Source organism: Grammomys surdaster, unplaced genomic scaffold (genome assembly GCF_004785775.1).
Source record: "Grammomys surdaster isolate TR1022 unplaced genomic scaffold, NIH_TR_1.0 142, whole genome shotgun sequence".
NCBI lineage: Eukaryota > Metazoa > Chordata > Mammalia > Rodentia > Muridae > Grammomys > Grammomys surdaster.
In genome coordinates this window covers 68,290-76,554 of record NW_021604600.1, presented here as the reverse complement: position 1 = coordinate 76,554, position 8,265 = coordinate 68,290, and positions in this window count along the sequence as shown.

The following is an 8,265-nucleotide window of genomic DNA, read 5'->3' as shown; positions in this document are numbered from 1 at the left end:
TGCTTCCTGCTATCACAATAATTGATTAAACCTCTGAAACCATAAACCAGACCCAAGTAAAAATGTTGTCCTTTATGAAAGATTTGCCTTGGTCATGGTGTCTCTTCGCAGCAATGGAAACTCTAACTAAGATAGAAGATGATACCAGGGACTAGGGTATTGCTGTGATAGGCCTGACCATGATTTTGTTTGAAAGAATGTGAATTTTAGGACTTTTTATTAGGAAAGTAGTGGAATGCTTTAAGTGGGGATTAATGGGCCATACCAGTGGGAACATGGAAGACAGTTGTACTGAGGTTGATTTGAACTGTGGGTCCTGGATCAAGAGGTTTCAGAAGAGAAGAATTTTAGTACGTTGTCTAGAGATCATTCTTTGTGATATTTTGGTGAAGAATGTGGCTACTTTTTCCCTTTGTCAGAAATGTTTGCCTGGGGCTAAGGTAAAGAGATTCAGATTAATTGCACTGGCAAAGAAAGTCTCAAAATATCCTAGCATAGACTCTGTCATGTGGTTCACTCTTGTGAAGAACATTTTGATCAAGCATAGCAAACTGAGAAAAGAAAAATAGAAAATATGTGGTTCAAAGAGTAAAGGGGCACCAGGAATTGGAATGGAGCTAAATCATGTGTTCAAAGATGTTAAAGGGAATTAAGGGGGTAGTAACCTCGGGACAAGATCCCACCCAGCTCAGCTTATTGTTTATGCATTTAAAGTTGAACAAGAGATGGCTATATCATGTTAAACATTATTATGACCAGGTTATTGTTTTCATTTGGACATATGGAGATATGATTATCAAATTGACAGCGCATGGATTGTGATGGCTAGTTTCAGTTATCAACTTAACTATATCTGGAATAAACAACAATCCAGAACTTATTAAGATCTATACTAAAAAGAAATTAAGGAAAAGTTTAGAAGAAAAGCTTAGATCAAAGTGTGGTGGTACATATTTTTAATCCTAGCACTCAGGAAACAGAGCCATGCAGATCTCTGAGTTCAAGGTCAGTTTACAGAGCAAGTTCCAGCACAGCCATCTTGGGCAGTGAAGGATGTAATACAACAATGGAGTCATGTTCCATCCCCAACAAATAGCAGAACTTGGCAGCTTCAGCCACATGGCTCTGGCTTTAGAGTCAAGAATAGAAGCGACTACTGGGACGATTGATACTGGTTAGCTGGAGCTAAGAAATTAGTGGTGATTAAGAAGAGACCAGCATCAGTGAAGTGAAATCTTCTAGGAAGTATATTCCAAGAGCACAAAGAAGCTGTGTTCTAGAGATAGTCAAGGTTGTACCTCATGCTGCAGCTGTACTTTGTAATGTGTAAGAATCACCCAGGTGATACTGGTTTTGGAGGCATGGAGTGGTCATGGAGAAAAGCTGAGGCTTGGTACTGTGAGAAGCCAGGAAAGGTCATTGGTAAAGATACAGCCTCGGTGGCAGTTGAAGGTCTAGAATTGAAGGGGTCATGCAAAGAAGCTGAGGATTGGCACTATGAAGAGAGCCTATAAGAGGCAATTGGTGAAGCCTTGTTGCATCTCCAGCATATTGGAGATGCCAGTATCATGGAATGACCACCAAGAACAGCAGCAGTGGAATGGAGTCAACCAGAGCCTAGAGTGCTGCAGAGGGCAGAGCTGGAGAAGTGACTCAAGCCCTTTGGAGGAGCCTAGAAGATCATGTGTGGATCCCAGACACTAGAACAAGAAGCTGTTAAGTTGAAATTGCCTTGGAGACCCCAAGCTGTTAGAGATGCCAGAGCCGTGGGAAATCTGCCAAGGAAAGCTGCTAACAAGGAGTGGAACCAGCCTACAAGAAAGAATTGTGTTGCAGTCAACAAACCTGTAAGGAATTGGACATCAGACATGGAGACACAGAGTTTGGAGTTTGCCCAGCTGGTCTTCAGTCTTCTTTGGTCCAGTGTTTCCTCACTATGATGTTTTGGAGTAGTGATGTATATCCTGTGGTGTTGGAAGTATGTGATCTACTATTTGGTTTTGATTTTATAGGGAAATACAGTTAAGAGATTACATGAGTATCAGAAAAGACCTTGAACTTTTAAACATTGTTGAGGCTGTTGAAGTTGGAGTAGATGTATTTTTGCATTATGTTATGGCTACAAGTGTACAGGGTTGGGGGCAGGGAGTGGAATGTGGTGGTTTGAATAGGTTTGGCCCTCATAGACTCATGTGTTTGAATGGTTGGCCCGTGGGGAGTAGCGCTATTAGGAGGTGTGGCCTTGTTGGAGCTGATGTGGCCTTGTTGAAGTAAGTGTGTCACTGTAGGCATGAGCTTTGAGGACTCTATGCTCAAGCTCCACCCAGTGTGGAACTCCAGTCTCTTCCTGGCTGCCTTTGGATCAAAATGTGGCATTCTCGGCTCCTCCAGTACCATGTCTGCCTAAGATAGTCAAAGTGTTCAATCACCGCCATAGAAAACCAACAATGACAGATGAAGCAGGCAAAGGTGCACATGAAGGTCAATGAAACAACTGAAAATCAATTGGGATATTTTTTCCCCTCTAGACATAAGAGAAGGTCTAGCTGCATCAGAGGATATGACACATTCAATTTTTGTTTTGTTTTGTTTTATTTCGTACTAGGAATGAAACCCAAAGTCTGTGCATGCTAGGCAAGTGTTCTGCCACTGAGCTACAGCCGCAGTCCATACTGGAGAATCTAAAAAGATTCTGTGTACCCCACCATCACCACCATGTGTCTGGAGCTGTGGAGGTGTGCCATACTCATTTCCACCTGCCTTTTGCTGCTTCCCTGGAAACCACATAAGCGTTTCCAGGGAAACTGAGTCCAAAGGGACTCCCAGCCTCAGCACCACTGTGTCAGAAGACCCCTTCTCTAAGGAAAATGTGACTCTAAACTCCAAACCCAACGCTAGACCCTGGTTTTACTAAAGTCTGCACTTGGAGGAATTCTAGTCTCTTTATCATTTCCCTTTCAGGTTGCTATAACAAAACATCTGAGGTGAGGAAGATTATTTATTGCCTCCTGAGGTGGGGAACAGGAATTTATTGCCTCAAACTAAGGCAAATTCCATGTCTACTGTGGAGCCATTTGCTGGTTCCTAACTGTCTTGTATCCTTGTTTTATGGAAAGAAAGACATGTTAGCTGTCACCTTGACTGCATCTGGAATCAGCTAAAACACAGGCTGATGTGCACACCAATGATAGATGTTCTTGATCAGATTGTCTGAAGCAGAAAGACTCACCCTAACTGTGAGCGGCACCTTCTGACGGCAGCAGGGATAATAAGACAAGAAAGAAGGAAACTGCTTTTTGCCTGCTTGCCTTCACTCCCACTACCCTGGGCAAGTTCATCTACCCTGTCACTGCTACATCCCTTCACAGAGGGTAAGAACCAGCTCTGAGGTCTTCCCACAGAGGCTGAGAACCAATGAGGAACTCTCTAGAACCTTTCAGGCCTTCAGTAGCAGACTGAGACTTCTAAGACACCAGCCCCATAGATGGAGCAAAGCATGAGATCGGAATGTTCGGGAATGTCATAATGAGCGCCATCATTCTGTGTAATGAATGTGCATTTGTAATTATAGTAACAGCCATGACAGTAGTAAGAGGGACAGAGACAAATGAAATAAAGATGGCATCCCCAAACAAGACGGCCTTGTTTTGGTTCATCCTTTGAAGTAACCAAGGAATCTCTAGCTAGGGTCAAAATAACAGCTAAATCTTCTTGAGCTTCCTGGTTCTCAGGGCTAGCAGAGCCCAGCAGGCTCTCCTGCTCTGCACCAGCAGGAATTGCACTCACTAAAGGTTCAGCCTCCTGGGTGTCCAGTGACTCACACGTAGTGGCAAAAGTCGCATACTCCATTGGGCTTTTGACCATAACTCTTCAGTTCTCCTCTATGCGACCTCTGCCTGTGACGATGGTTTTTAACACAACATCTGGCTCCCAAGAGCTAGTGCTCTGAACTTATGGAAGCAGAGGATGCAGGAAGGGCTAAGGTCCAGCCATGGAAGTTACACAGCATTCCAGTGACCATAGGGAAATCCCAGGTCTGGGCCCACGTCCACAGGGACAGTCAAGGACATTGATTCTACCTCTTAAGAGGAGAGATGGCCTGGTCTCCACAAAGTCTAAACTGTGTGTAAAGGTTTGGAGCACTAGCCAGGAATGGTGACACACACCTATAATCTTAGCACTTTGGAGGCTAGGCACAAAGAACATGAATTCAAGTCAGCCCATGGCTACATAGCAAAACCCTGTCTCAAAATGAAAAAAAAAAGTGTGGGGGGGGTCAGGGGGAGGGGGGCTATGTAAGAAAGTATGGGAGGAAGGGAGGTGCTTCTGAGGTTCAGTTCTCAGCATCACATAAACTGTCCATAGAAGCACCCTCATTAATTCTAGCTCTCAGAAGGTGGAAACAGGGGGATCAAAAGTTCAAGGCCATCCTCAGCTACAGCTACATGAGACCTTTGTCTGGTGGTTCTATAATAGGGGAGTCCTCTTTAGCTCAGGCTAGCTCAGTGAATGAAGAGGCGAGTGGAGAAGGATAGGAGAGAATGGGGGACAGGCAGACACCAAGCACTTGTACAAAACACCCTGAAGATGGCTGGTACCATCAGCCAAGAGAGGCCTGGCTTTGCCACAGAGGCAAATCACCACAGTGTTCAGAGGCTTCAGAGAGCAAGTTCTGCTTCCTACTCCCCACAGCCTCTGCTGCTGCTTGTCATGCTCGCGCAGACACCCAGATCCTGAAAACACTCCTAGTGCAGGCAGGGAAGCTGCCATCTTGTCTCCTGGCAAGCAAACACTAGAACACCCCCACTCTCGCTGCCCCCCAAAAATGTTTTGAAATCGTTTTTTTGTGGAAATGATACCAATAGTCACCACTGATCACGGCCTAATGGGACAATCCCCTGCCCCTACTCCGTGAGTCCAGACACAGCAAACTAGAGGATGTACTAGGTGAAGAGCACAAATATACTGTTCCCAGCAGCATCTCTGGCACCTAGCATAGTACCTGGGCAGCGTTGGTTGACTGACTCCCTGAACATCATTTTCCTGCTGGCAGCCCACCAGACTGCTTGCCCTCCAGGTAATCTTCCGGTAGAACTAGCCTCGACCAGAAACTGTCATTATGTCCGATCCTCTCAGCACACGTCTCAAGCACCTGCCAGAGCCTCTATCCATTCTGATATTAGTCAGAAAAGAGTCCTGTAGTAGTCAAGAGTCTTGTCTGCAGGCAAGTTTGTGAAACTGTCCAGGAGTTCAGTAAAAATATACTGAAGCCTTCCAGCACCATGTGTCTGTGGGGCCAGAAGAGAAAAATGTGAAATCTCTGTGTGTGTCGGGGGCTTGGGGGACAGAGGAAGACCCTTATGGCCTGTCTTAGTTTTTTCTTGCAAGGCAGCTGCCTGGCCAGTCATGGGCATGTCCTCTCCTCTGTCCCCCTTTCAACCCTCCAGCTCCTTCCCGTGCCCTGACTCACTGCACCCTCCTTGCCCTCCTGTTCCTGTTACATAACTGTCCCCTGTCCCTGGGGACCCTTATGTAATTGAGTCACCTCAGGCTCCCAGCCCCACCTCAAAGCTCCCACCTCGGCTAGGCCTGTCTCATACAATCTTTCACAGTTGGCTGGGCCAAGCCTTCAGCCAGAAACACGGTAGAAGAGAGAAGAGGCTGGGGCAGGGAGGGGTGGGGAGGAGAGGGAGGCAGAGGAGAGAAAGGAAGAGGGAAGAGCAAAGAGAAAGGAGAGAGACAAGCATGGCAAGGGAGGAGGGAAAAGGAGGAGGGGGAGGAATAAGAAGATGGAAAGGACAAGCCAGTCCCCTCAGCAGTGAGGCCACTTGGGGCAGGGCTCCTGAGACCCTGAAGCCTTGTCAGTACACAGGGCCCTGTGGCCCATGGCTCCTGTCAGGGAGCATCAGAGGCTTTCTGATAATTCTCTCTTCCTCCCTGGTTGTCACTTCAGCAGCAGGGGAAGACGGCAGTGCCCTGATCCTCAGGGTGGAGGCATTTGTGACTGAGAACAACTCCCGGTGACCTGAGAGCTCTGGAACAGCTCTACTTCTGGGTAGGAGGTCACTACTTTATGAGCTTAGAAACTTTGACACTTTAAAACAAACATCATAATGGAGACACACACCTGCAAGCCCAGCCCCCAGGAGGCTGAGACAGCAGGATGGTGAGTTCAAGGCTAGCCTGGGTTATTTAGCAAGACCCTGGCCCAAAGGAGCCCCAAGGCAGTGATATAGCCCAGTGGCCAGTGATTGTCTAGAGGAAGAAAGAAAGAGGAGAAAGAGGAAAAGCAGGAGTAAGTGGGGGGGGGGATAGGGAAGGGGAGAGGGAGAGAGGGAAAGAGGGAGAGAGGGAAAGAGGGAGGGAGGGAAAGGCTTTAATTTAAAATTTTAATTTAAAAGAACTCAGAGGAAGCAATATTGGTAGGGAACCAATATTTATCTTACTCTAAATTAAAGCCAAGAAATTCTCAAAATGTGTTTATTTGAAAACAATAAGCTGAGTACATGTTAACACATGCTTTTTTATGAAAAATAACTCTAACTCCCACCCCAAAAGCCATGACTGACAAGTACAACTGTCCACCTTGATAGAAGACAGCTGGGTCCTGATGTTCTGTGTGGCTGGGCACCCACTGCACAGAGAAGGGTGCTGGGAAGGAAATGGCGGCCTTGGTGCTGTTGGGGAAACAGCTCCCATCAGGGGAAGGTCTCCAGGCCACACACTGTGCAAACTTCTGATGTCATGGGAAAAGGGAGCATGGGGACAACCCGGGGATTTTATCACCATTCCATGTGGTAACTGCCCATTTCTGGGCCCTGAAGGACTAGTAAGGAAGTCTGTGACATCAGACCTGCTGCCGTGACCCACACCTCCCAAGGCACCTCCTGCTAGACCCTGCTTGGACCTAGTGGGGTTCACAACCCTAGAAATCTACTCTCCCCCACTTCTGAGGTTTTTGCATGGGGAACCCTTAAGATCCCCCGACTATACAGAAACAGAAACTGAGACACAGAGAGCCAGAATCCCTTCTGTATATCTCAGCCACAGAAATGTGAATCCCCAAGCTCCCAGAGGTTTCTCTCACCTGGCTGAGCAGTAATCTCAGATGATTCCATCTTGACATTGACCTGGGGTTAGAGGGCAGCCCAGTGATTCGAATAGATCCAGGAAGAACCAGACATCCTTGCTTTTATTTGTTTGCATGTGGAGGTCAGCAGACAACCTTGAATATCCATTCTACTCTTCTCCCTTGTTTGAAATAGGGTCTCTGATTTGCTGCTGCAGACACCAGGCTTATCGGCCCAGAGTTTCCAGGGACCCTCTTGTCTCCACCTCCTGCTCCCAGCAACAGACTGCCAAACTGATCCTCTCACATGCCCCTCCCCCATCTGAATTTATCTGAACTCAGGTCCTCATGCTTGCACAGCAAGAACATTACACACTATGTCATCTCCCCAGACCTGTAAGCCAGGAGATCCCTGGTGGTGAAAGCAGTCGGTCTCTAGCCTTGCTACTCCAAGTGTGGTCAGGATACCAGCAGCCCACATGAGGACTCCAGTACAGAGCTCAATCCATCCCAATCAGCTCAGTGTATATTTAGCCAAGACAACCCCCTGCCCTGGGGGGGGATGATTCGCACACAAGTCATGGTGCAAGGAAACCAGGTGAAGCCAGCTGTCCCCTTCCCCCTGGCTTCTCTTGACTTTGAAGCCAACACCATGGTGAACTTGATAACTGAATGCACACAGACAGTCTAGAGACTTCTGAAATTCCTACCAAGATCGATAAATAAACAACCTAGGTTGGGATGATGCATCTCTGCAGCCCCAGCACCAGGGAGGTAAAGGCAGGAGGATCTGCAGCTGAAGATTATCCTCAGCCACATAACAAATTCAAGGCCAACCTGAGCTACCTAAAGTCCTGACTCTAAATCAATATACAAGCAAATAAGCCACAACCCCAACAGCTCTTTGTTTTACACAGAGGTAGTGACTTGAGGTCTCCCTCAGGGACAATGGCTCCTTTGTTTGGGAGGCATAGCAGGGTGCCATCTAGGGGCAAAGGGTAAAACCTGAGATCTACTGAGACATAAGGACTGCAACAGAGTCCTTCTGCGGAGGATGAAGGTGGGGTCCATATGCTGGCCAGGCCTGGGGTGGTTTGCTCCCTCTGAGCTGCAGGGATACTGGGAAGCTCAAAGGCACTTCTGTGGGTAGAGAGGTAGACTCCAGAGATGGAGGCAGGAAAATCAAGAGCTCAAAG